Genomic DNA, 12152 nt, shown 5'->3' with positions numbered 1-12152 from the left:
TATGTCACGTTGCTTGTTAAAATAAAACCGATTCCTTGAAGCACAATTTTAAAAGCTTCAACTTGCAGTAATACATCACCAATCCCGACAGTGTTTGTGTGGGGTAACATTAATTTACTAACGCGCGGATTTACGGCGATGCTTAAGGAGACAGCAATATATAGCGGGACAAGACGGGGGACCCAGTGCATACATACTGTCAAATATTCCCAAACCGAAAATATATATGATTTTGGGAGGATACCACGAATTAGTACAGTAGGGGAAGATGGGACACCTTGTCATAGATAAAAGACTATATTTTATTGAGCACGGTAGTGGTCATATATATTTTTTCGTCGAGTTGTTGTTGTTTTTTGGGTGATTTTTCTGCACTTATTTCATTCTAGCATTTCGTAACCGGCTATTTCCCGCCCGCTAATTCCTCCCAATGACTATTCCCCCCCTTACTAAATCCCCCCCTGGCTCTTTCCCCCCGATGACTATTCCCCCCTGGCTCTTTCTCCCCGGCTTTTTCCCCCTGGCTATTTCCCCCCGGCTGTTTCCCCCGGCTATTTCCCCCCTGCTCTTTCCCCCCGATGACTATTCCCCCCTGGCTCTTTCCCCCCGGCTTTTTCCCCCTGGCTATTTCCCCCGGCTGTTTCCCCCGGCTATTTCCCCCCGGCTCTTTCCCCCCCGATGACTATTCCCCCTGGCTATTTCCCCCCGGCTTTTTCCCCCCTAGCTATTTCCCCCCGGCTTTTTCCCCCCTGGCTATTTCCCCCCGGCTGTTTCCCCCGGCTATTTCCCCCGGCTATCCTCCCCCCTCCCCCCATGACTATTCCTCCCATGGTTAGGGATCAGGGGTTAGTCACGGGGGAATTAGCCGGGGAGAAATAGCGGCTGGAAGTAGTCCCTGGGGGAATAGTCAGGGGGGGATAGCCGAGGGGAAAATGGCCCGGGGGGGGATTAGCCGGGGGGAAATAGTCTCTGGGGGGATTAGCCGGGGGAATAGTCACGGGGGGAAATAGACGGGGGGGGAGTAGCCGGGGTGAATGGTCACGGGGAAGGGGGGTAATAGCCAGGGGGAATAGTCAGGGGGGAATAACCCGGGTGGAAATAGTCTCTGGGGGGAATTAGCCGGGAGGAATAGTCACGGGGGGAGGGGGGAATAGCCGAAGGGAAATAGTCTCTGGGGGAATTAGTCGGTAGGAATAGTCACGGGGGGGGGAAATAGCCGGGGGAATAGTCACGGTCTCTGGGGGGAATTAGCCGGGGGGAATAGTCACGGGGGAGGGGGGTAATAGCCAGGGGTATAGTCACGGGGGGGATAGCCCGGGGTTGGAATTAGCCGGGGGGGGAATAGCCGGGGGGAAATAGCCGGGGGAAAATAGTCTCTGGGGGGAATTAGCCGGAAGGAATAGCCGGGGGGGGGATATCCGGGGGGAATAGTCACGGGGGGAAAGTAGCCAGGGGGGATATAGCCTAGAACCCTAGCATTTATTCTTTAATCTTTGATGTATGTGTACTCTTGCGCGTGCCTTTGTGATGAATGATGTAAGGTGGCCAGATATGCAAGCAATCTGTGCTCCAGCGGCAGATTAACTAAAAAAATAATTGGGGATCGTATGCTATTAAAACGGTAGTAAGCAAATAATACGGTTACTTCTATTAAACAATTTGGAGACAGAAAACATTACAATGACGTAACGGTATAACTGCAAAATAGATAAAGGCATGTGAGAAAAAATAGACTTATGGGTCACGTAGACTAGTGAAACCCTGTGAGTGCGTCAACTCACAATATGCCTAAAAATTAGGGAAGAGGGCGTTTTGCCATCACTCGTAAGTTGTGGGAAAACATTATTCTGGAGGTCTTGGTCGGACCCACTACAACCGTAATAAAGTAGCACAACACTCAACGGTTATGTTTGTTAAAGGTCTTGGTCGGACCCACTACAACAATAATAAGGTATATAGTTCAAAGTAAATCACCGTTGACTTTGAAGTTGCCGTCGGAAGGAGAGTGTTTTCGAGGTTCACCAATTGTAGGGGGGTTAATGTTCAGCGGTCGCAATCTCACCGCATCGTGGCGGGAGTGCAGTGGATCCGTTCCTAATGCATTAGGTTAATTTGGAAAACTATAATATATATCTGTGCTCGAGCCTCGAAACACATTCAATCACTTACACATGCATCGGGAACTCGTTGGTAACACAGTAATCTGTAACTTTTGGTTTTGTTTACGTTAGTCTGCAAATATAAATAAAATGTGCATATAATATTAGTCTCCCTATATCTCTTATTAAAAGAAAATAAATCCAAAATAATGGTTACGGCAGACGAAGTCGAACGTTTGGCTACCCAAGCGGCACCATAACCATTCGACCAATAGATCAAGTAAGCAGATTTGTCAAGACAGTAAAAAAAGGTGTCCGTGCTGACGCATTATATCTTTGATCTCTTGTTGAGCACGTTAGTGGTCATATAGATCCTTTTCGAACAATTGTTGTTGTTGTTGTTGTTTTTTAGACGATTTTTTCCGCCTTTATATTACTTCTTAATTCAAGCATTTATTCTTTAATCTCTTGATTGAAATCAAATCATAATATATATTTATAATTTTTAGACTAAATTTTCAGAATTAAAATCGCACAATTGGCGATTAATTAACGATTACTTTACAGTTTGATCAAATGCGCCAAATTCAAAATGCACCTTAAACTTTAATTAAATGATTGTACTCTATAAAGTATTTTGAACCAAGCATAGTTTTATAAACCATATTGTATACGGTCCCTTACCTAATCAATTAATTATTAAACCGTAGCCTCGCGACTTCCACAAACCGTTGTTAATTGTTTAAAACAGGATCAGACTATTTAGATATTATGTGTTAAAGGTCTCCCATCTTCTCCCTCCCTACTACTATGCTAATTAGTTTAAGCCTTGCTCATTCATTAGATCTTTGATCTCTTGTTTCTTTACTGACTTTATTTAATAACAAGAGATCCAAGATCTAATGTGTAAGCTTAATTAACCCTTTAACTACAACGGTCGACTACGCTCGATTAAAAGCAAAACCCGAAGTAACCAAAAAAGCGGGTTTCAATTGAAGCGGTAGGTAGGCTGCATTTATACATGTGATATAACTCATAAAAACCTATGGTGTATGAGGATTGAGTAATTGATAAAGAATATGTGTAAATACGTACTGTACTACTCCAGTACCTTTGTAAACTTACATTAGTTAACCTTGTCGTCGCTTAAAAACGCTTGTTCTTGTGAATTTGGATAAACGTGTTAATTACGAATATTGATAATACGGTATAAGAGATGACTTTTAATAAATTCCGCGAATCTGACCCTGATCTGATGTGCATATAGTTGAACGATTCCTGTATAGTAAAATAGAGTAATGATCTGTTGCTACGAAAACGTAACCAACAAAAATCAAGTCCAACCACTAGTTATTAATAGAGTAAATGTCATCAGTCTCTTACATCGTCAGTCTCTTATTCAAATAGAAACTTTCTATTTACCACTAACGTGCTCAACAAGAGATCAGAGATCTAATGAATAAGCACGTTTTAAACTAATTAGCATAAGATAGTAGAGTCGGGGAAGATGGGACACCTTTAACACGTAATATCCAAATAGCCTGATCGTGTTTTAAACAATTAACAACGTTTATGAAAAAAATATGAAAGTATTGTGTTTTAAAAATTTATGAAATTGTGTTTTAAACAACAATTAACAAGTCTGTGAAAGTCGCCATTGGTGACTGTGGAGCAGTAGGCAGAATGTATTTATACATGTATTTAACTAATGAAACTTATGACGTATGAGGATTGAGTGATTGGTGAAGAATATGTGTAAATACGCTTTGTACAACTCCTGTACCATGTGTTTATTGTAAACTTACACTCTTAGTTAACGTTGTCGTCGCTTAAAAACGTTTGTTTTAATGAATTTTGACAAACCGTAACCACGCAGTAATCAGGTAATGTTAAAAGTTAATATTAATCATATGATGTTGAATTAAAAATAATGTTTCAATTACGATTAATGATAATGCGGTATAAGAGTAGTGCATTTAATGCGTCCCCACTCAAATGCTAATAGTTTGATTCAGTCATGAATCGTTGTGTGGATACAACACGCATGCCGTCGTTTCCCGCCAAACTGCCAGACAGTGTTTCCGCTATGTAAAGTGCATGAGGAAAGTAATCTTTAATTAATCGCTCATCGTGCGGTTTTAAATCTGAAAATTCAGTCTAAAAATTTTTAAATATATATTATGATTTGATTTCAATCAAGAGAATAAAGAATAAATGTTAGAAATGAAAATTGTTCGACGAAAAAGAACCTATATAACCACTAACGTGCTCAATAATAAAAAACTAATGGTACAGAATTATTCGACGCTTTATGCTTACCTCTGTGCTTACCTTGTTTAGGTTTAAGTTAGGAACACGATTTCAGGATATACATTTTTCATAAACACTTGAAATTTTACCGCAACTTCCAATAGTTCAACTTCTATCTGTTGCGCGAAGAGATACGCTCTTTTTTTTTTTTTTTTTTATTATTATAATAAAAAGGCGCAACAGCACAGTTGGTTGAAAATACACAGCAGCAAATAGAAAATACGATGTATATAATTGACTTTTAAAAGTTACTCCATTTTAAGTTATGCACATCTTTCTTATTTTTGCTTTTTGCTATTATCCATTCTTCGTTTTTCATTCTGTTTACATCACTTAAGAACATGTGCAATTTCGGTTCATTCTTTGCTACTTTAGAGCGGTATACACAAAAGCGAGCACATAGTAATAAGCAAGAAACTATCGGGTTATCACTCACACCAAAAAGAAAATGCTCATCTTGAAATACAAAAGGGGTGCGTAAAGTGGCACATATCCAGTCGGAAACTTCTTTCCAGAATAAAATTACTTTGGGGCATGTGCAGAAAATATGATGCACTGTTTCCAGTGCACTCTCACAAAAAACGCATTGGCCTGAGTCAACAATTCCGAATTTGAATAGTTTATCATTTGTTATTATCGCCAGGTTGTTTACTTTTATTTGGAATGAGCGGAATTTTGTTTTTAAGGTACAGAAGTAATTGGTTTTGTATATTTTTTTCCAATCAGGGTCGATACCTAGTAACGTGGCCCACGTTTGGCCCTGTTTATTTGTCTGCTCGCAGGATATATTCACTAATGTCTTATATAGATGTTTGGTGTTATGGCAGTCCATCACCGTTTTTAGCAGTTTTTCGGGGTATTCTCTATATTCTGTTTGATTTGCTGGAGGCGATTCCTCCCTGTCCCATTCGTCCGGGATAGCTTTTATAAGCCGGTTGTAGCTCCAAAAATCTGTCTCCTTATATGGGACCTTCCATTTTTTTATTATTTCGTTGTATCCCATGTATTCGCCTTTTTCGTTAATAAGGTCATGATAGGAGGAGATGCCATGAGTTAAAAACTGTTCGATTAAAAAGCTTTGTTGTTTCGTTTTAATTTTTGGGTTTAACCACAATAGCCGTGGGTCCGTACGGTAGTCCGAAATTATCCCTTTCTTAAACAATCGCCGCAGTAGAATTACTGATTTGTGTAAGGCGCGCAGTGGGAATATGCGCCGAAAGTCGGCACAGCCATCTCTCATTGGTGATAACATAGCGACGGTCATGATGTTTTGGTCGACAAACTCTTTTTCTATTAATTTCCAGGGAGCGTGGTAATTTGGGTCTAGTACGTTTCTTATCCATCGTAGGTTCAGTGTTAAAAGATATGTTTCGATGTCGATCATACCAGCCCCGCCTCTTTCTATGTCTGTGCACATTTTTGTACGATTTATCTTTTCCCACTTAGATTTCCAGACGAAACGAAATAGTTTCTGTTTTAATTTGTTAATAAACGTCTGCGGTGGTATTTCGGGTAAGACTGTAAGTTTGTAGGTGAGGATGGGAATGATGAGGGATTTTATGACCGTTATTTTCCCGAGAAGCGTCAGTGCACGACTAGACCAAATGTTTAAACGAATGTCGACTTTTTTTATCATAGTGGCGGAGTTAAGCGTGAAGATTCTTTTACTTTGCATTTCCAGTGGAATGACAACCCCGAGATATGTTATTTGATCATTAGGCCATGCGAGACCTTCATTGCCCATTGGGCGCATTGTACAATTCCGTTTCGTTCCTACGTAGAATGCGTTTGATTTATTCAGATTAGTCACAGAGCCAGAGGCATGACCAAAACGTCGCAGTATTTGGAAAATTAGATTAAAATCCTGTAGATTGCCCCTCGTGTATATTACCGTATCGTCGGCCAGTAGAGAGAGCTTTGTTTCATGACTATTAATATTTATACCTTGAAAGGGTGATGCTCGTAGCTCGATCGCCAGCATTTCTATAGCCATAACGAACAGAGTAGGAGACAGAGGGTCGCCTTGCCGGACACCCCTGCGTATATCAAAATACTTCGACACATACCCGTTGTTTGTGACAGCACATTTTGGCGCATCGTACACTGTCCGAATCCACTTTATAATTCTACTACCGAATCCAAATGCTTTTAACGTTTCGATTATATATTCCCAGCTTATTGTATCAAAGGCCTTATACATGTCTACTGAAATAATAGCTCCCGGTATCTGTTTTAGGTCGCAGTACTCAATCATATTAAACATGAGCCGAATATTATCTCCGATATATCGTCCATTTATGAAACCGTTCTGGTCCTTGTGGATCAGATCGTCTAAGAAGCATTTCATGCGGTTGTTTATTACTTTTGAGATAATTTTATAATCTGAATTTAGAAGGGTTATCGGTCTGTAGTTTGTCGGATAGTGTGGGTCCTTGTCTTTTTTCTGTACAAGTGTAATGACACCTTGTGTTTGGGTTGTGGATAAAATACCTGTTTTTTCCGAGAATTGAACGGCTTGCATGAATACGGGTTTCAATGTCGGCCAGAACGCTTTGTAAAATTCGATAGGAAAGCCGTCGTTGCCTGGTGATTTATTGTTCCGCATTGAATTAATTGCGAATAAGCACTCTTTTTCTGTAACTTCGGTTTCAAGCACCATACTTTGCTCTGGGGTCAAGCGAGGCGGGGAAAGGCTTGCGAGATGAGCAGCGATTTGTTTAGTATTCCAATTTGTGCGATTTGGCTCATATAGTTCCTGGTAAAAGTTTGCTAGTTCCGCTATTATTGCCGATTGGTTTGTTATTTCCCGGTTATCGCTTTTAAGTCTAAAGATAGTATTTTTCTCTCTGCGTATTCTTTCCAGGTTTAGGAAGTATTTTGTGCTTCTTTCTCCCTTCTCGGTCCAAAGCGCCCTACTCCTCACGATTGCGCCCATGGTCCGCTTTTCTACTAAGGTATTAAGCATGTTCTTTTGAGCTTCCCTTTGTTGTAAAAGTTCCGTCGACGGGTTGATTATACTCGTTATTTCGGATTCCGTTTTTTTAATTTTATTTTCAATCTCTTTTTGTTCAGCTTTAAGAGCTCGTGTCTTTTCCGCGCAAAATTTGATTGTTACTCCTCTCAGATGGCATTTTAACGCATCCCACCTCAGCGTCGGCTTAAACTGTTGCGGGGGGTTAAATGTACAAAATTCTTTAATTTCTGCCTTAATCATTTTTATGTAGCGAACATCAGATAACACAGTCGAGTTCAGTTTCCAAGTACCCCTACCTCGTGGGTTAGGATCAAGCATAACCTCAAATGTAGCGACGCAATGATCTGACTTTACGCCGGGAACTATGGACGCAGCACGCAGTTTTGATAGGACGAGTTTGGAGACTAAAAAGTAATCAATTCTACTAGCGGCGTATGGGTTGTTTTGGATGCGCGTGAAAACCTTTAGACCAGGATTATTAAATCTGAGTGGGTCTGAAAGGTTATGAGCAGTCATATTGGTTGTTAAAACGCGGTGGGAGTTTTTGTTTCGAAGGGTTGGGATGTTTCTGTCTAGCGCAGGATTTATCGTTACATTGAAATCTCCTCCTATTATAGTAGCTCCGGTATATTGGGTAATAAGCAGCTTTTGAAATAGGTCCTCGAAAAACTGAGGTTCATCCCTATTGGGGCCGTATATGTTTGTGATGGTTAATATCGTGCCGTTAATCTTTATCGTTGCCATTAACCACCGTCCGATAGGATCCGCAGCGTGGGTAAGCACTTCATATGACAGTCTTTTGTTAAAGAGTATTGCTACCCCCCTACTGTTATTGGTACCGTTGGCCCACAGAATTTCCCCTTGCCATTCCATTTCCCAAAGTTTTTGTTTCTCTCTCGAGCAATGCGTTTCTTGTAAAAAAGTTATACAGTATCGTTTGTTTTGTAAATAGCGAAAAATAGTTTTACGTTTTTTATCATTTCTTAGACCAGCTACATTAAAGGTTGCAAAATTTACAGTCATTGGAAAGTTGTTATTAAAGTTTTCTAACACCAATATCAACATCGTATTCATATTCAAAGCCACAGCTACATTTAAATGGTGCTTGCGGTTCTATTTCTTTGATATACCTTTTTCCGCAATCGCAGTGGATTAGGCGACATTTGCATTTAGCGTTAGTGCAAGCTTTACTTAAGGGTTTACCAAGAAGAACGTTAAATTGGTTGCATTTACAATGTGTGGAGTACCTTTGGCAGTTCGCACATTCGTATGTTCCATCTTCCAATCTGTATTCTGGTTGTACCGTTTTACAGCACGGCATCAATAGCATAGTTTCCTTGCATACTGGGCATGCAGTTGATTCACTATCGAAGCTTGTGAGGAATAGGTCGCTTCCACAGCACACTTTGGATATCAAAAATTCGTTGCTGCAGCTCCAGCAGAAGTAGCTTTCGGTTTGTTCTGTGGTGAGTCCTTCCATATTGCACTTTGGGCAGTTTACCGGTAGTTTTTTTTTCACTGACGCTAGCCGACTTGACTCTAGTGTTTCTTTGGTCATCAGGGCTGGGATAAGCTCTCTTGATTCGAGCAGCGGTTGTTTCGCTCTCCATAGCAGTTGACGCCTCCTGCGAGTCACGCGCTACCTGCGGCAGCGTGCTGGCGTTCTTATCTCTGACGTCAGGTAGCCTCGCACTGGCTGTCGGAGTATTCAGCTTCAGGCCGGACTCTTGCTCGAGCGTGGCAGTTTCGAGACGAGGGAAGTCGCTTTTTCTCTGTTTGCAGTCTGCTTGTTTGTGACCAGGTTTTGAGCAATATTTGCATGTAATCTTTTGGCCAAAGTATGAGACATAAAACTCAAGATTGTTAACTACGATATAACTGGGAATCGGGTTTTTTTCCACATCTTCTCTTTTCATTGTTATGTATCTGACTCCGGTCTTGAACCCATCTTTATCTATTTTGTGAGTGCTTTTAATTGGTTTGCCATATTCCTTTTCAATGTGTTCCAGCAGCGTTTTCTCAGGAAAGGGTATTGGAACCCATCCTATTACTACATTTACAATGTCGGATTCGTACAGTCGAAGGCCGTAAATTTCGTTTACTGTCGTTAACTTTTCGAACAGATCCAGAACATTCTGCCTGGTAACACAGGTGACATCCACTTTGTTACCTTTCATTGCTGCAATGCCAGCTATTCTGTTTTTTGTAAAACCTGCTTCTTTTAACAGAAATATTATCTCGCTTCTTGACATTAGCTTGTTCGTTCTAAACATAAGGCATGTTGGTCTTTTAAACACTATTCCTGGTGTATTAGCTGCCACCATCTGAGCGAAGCTGGCCCTTTCAGGTGCTGCCCTTGCGGACAACCGTCCGCTAGCCATACTAAACGTCGCGAAGAGATACGCTCGATAACAAGCTAAGCATAAGTGCTCTGCAGCGCCACCTTACTGTAACACAGATTTGTGAAATTCCATGTGTAATCTGCTGTTGGATTTTTAAAAACTCTGTCCGCACGATAATCCGCCTGTGGAGCTGTTATATACTTTGTACAGATATGTGTGTGTGGAATAAGGATTCAGTTATGTTTCAGATGACTAATAGACTAATATGTATATACAAGAGAGCAAAGCTCTTATGGATAAGCACGTATAATTTAAACATAGTAGCGGTTGAGAATGTATAAATTAGCGGCATCAGGTTAGGGACAAATGCGAAAATATATCTGTGCTCGAGACGCACTCAACCGCCCCAACATTAAGAATCGGTCAAAGAAACACCGAGTGGTCTCACTGCTTGCATTGTAAGTCCAAAATCAAGCAAACACCCTGACTTTTCAATGATCAAGCAAACACCCTGACTTTTCAATGTGTTTAGACAATTATGTTTTGTTGCAAACGTAAAATGGCTTACATTTACCCTGTCAAACATCTTTAGAAAAAAAAAAACATAGGGTTTAAACGTACTTGTTAAGTTTTGTTTGCGTTTTCCTTTTGTGGGAAGGTGTAAAATAGCTTTTATTATTCTTTTAATATTTTTTTTGCGAAATACCATAAAAATTACCCTTATTAAATGAATAAAATATCACCGGTCCCTTTAATTAGTGCATGTTCGCTATGTCCCCTATATTCAGTTCAGTATGTCCGCCATGTTTTGCTATGTCCACTATGTAGTGGGTCCACTACGTAGTACGCTTTGTCCACAAATTAATTACTTTAAATTCTATTAAGTATTTGTATAATTAAAAAAATATACGCCCGGTCCCTTTTGTATGGAATACATTTGTTTTGTGTTTTCGATGGAAGTATAATTTTACTGCGGTATCTTTATAAATAGTAATATTTAACACTTTTACTACAACGCATGATTATACGCGTTTTACAGACCGACTTACATAACATGTTATAATGTCCCAACCCGTACATTATAAAGTCGACGATAATTATAAAATCGGCAAATAAACCTATTGGGGGTTGCTCGTCCACATTTATAAAAGTTAGCATATCACAAAGCAACATTATGTTTGACCAGGTGACCTAGTTTAACTCACAGTTGTAAAACATATTTGCATTAAATAGTTTACTATGAAACTCATTTGTGTATAACAAAAAGTAAAACATGGTATTGTATGATAACAATGTATTGAATAAATCAGGTACAACCCCATTAGTGAATGGTAATACCCAACAAATTTAGTATTGCACAAAACAAAACGGTGATTTAAGATTGGCATCGGGATTCACATTGTAGCACAATCTTGGGTGACGTGATTAAAATGCATTTACGATCATAGCTTAAAACATAAACAAAATTCATTGAATAGTATGATTAGAGTATGGTTTGGGCCCGATTGTTTCTATACGCTAGACACTTAACAGCAGGTTAAAATTTGTAGTGATATGTAAAACTTGGGCTAAAACACTTTATCTTACAATTGTTTTGAAAATTGGGGTGACAAGGCACCCCCGGAACCCTTAAATGGACGCTTATGAATAGTCGTACATAAACATGATAAAGTATTATACTACACTAATGTCTGAGAAATAACTAATACATGTTCGATTCCTTGTTGCTATGCGTAAAAAATCATCTATTTAACTTCTATACTTTCCTTAAATTTGATCTGCATAATAGATTATATACAGAACACAATATGACTTACAATGTACAAGGCAACGATAAATAACGGTGCATATCAGTCTTTGCGTAAACTACGTTAACAACCTAAGTAACGGCATTAGCAAATGTAGGTAACCACAAACGTCTGTTGCCTGCTACTATGCTAGTGCTTTCCTTTAAATTGACTTTATTTAAGAATTCGTAGGAAATTAATGATCACTGTTATAAACACAACCAAAGATGTTCATTTAATAATCCGCAGTGAAATATTCCAATCCGCAGTTAAACATTGTCCAGGAATTAACCTCGACTGGTAAGTTTAGTAATTATTACAAAAATAATTGTGTAATAATTACTAAATTCATTTTAACTTTTATGGCAAAAATCACAAACCTTCCACCAGAGAGACGGCAGTATTACCCATCTTTGGATAGTTATATCAAGCATAGATGTGTGATAATGAAAAATCTTTATTGTTCTTTTTGTTTGTGTAGAGATTTGTAGACAACTTTACTGATAGCAGTAGTTCTTCCCAGTCTTTTTGGACAACCCCGGGTCAGTATGTGAATTGTTTATGTATAAAATTTTCAAGACTGTTGCTCGTAATTAGAAAAGAAGTTATATTTTCGGTTTTATTTAAAGAGGATTCTAGC

General features: G+C 39.4%; 1 pseudogene; it reads right to left on the bottom strand.

Annotated features, from left to right (window-relative positions):
• Window positions 1-8419: 8419 nt before the first annotated feature.
• Window positions 8420-9766, bottom strand: LOC149732024 (uncharacterized; annotated as a pseudogene).
• Between the last annotated feature and the right edge of the window lie 2386 nt (window positions 9767-12152).

Source organism: Ciona robusta, chromosome 8 (assembly GCF_009617815.1).
Source record: "Ciona robusta chromosome 8, ASM961781v2".
NCBI lineage: Eukaryota > Metazoa > Chordata > Ascidiacea > Phlebobranchia > Cionidae > Ciona > Ciona robusta.
Note: the sequence above shows the minus strand (reverse complement) of the source record. Positions and strands in the feature narration are given on the sequence as shown.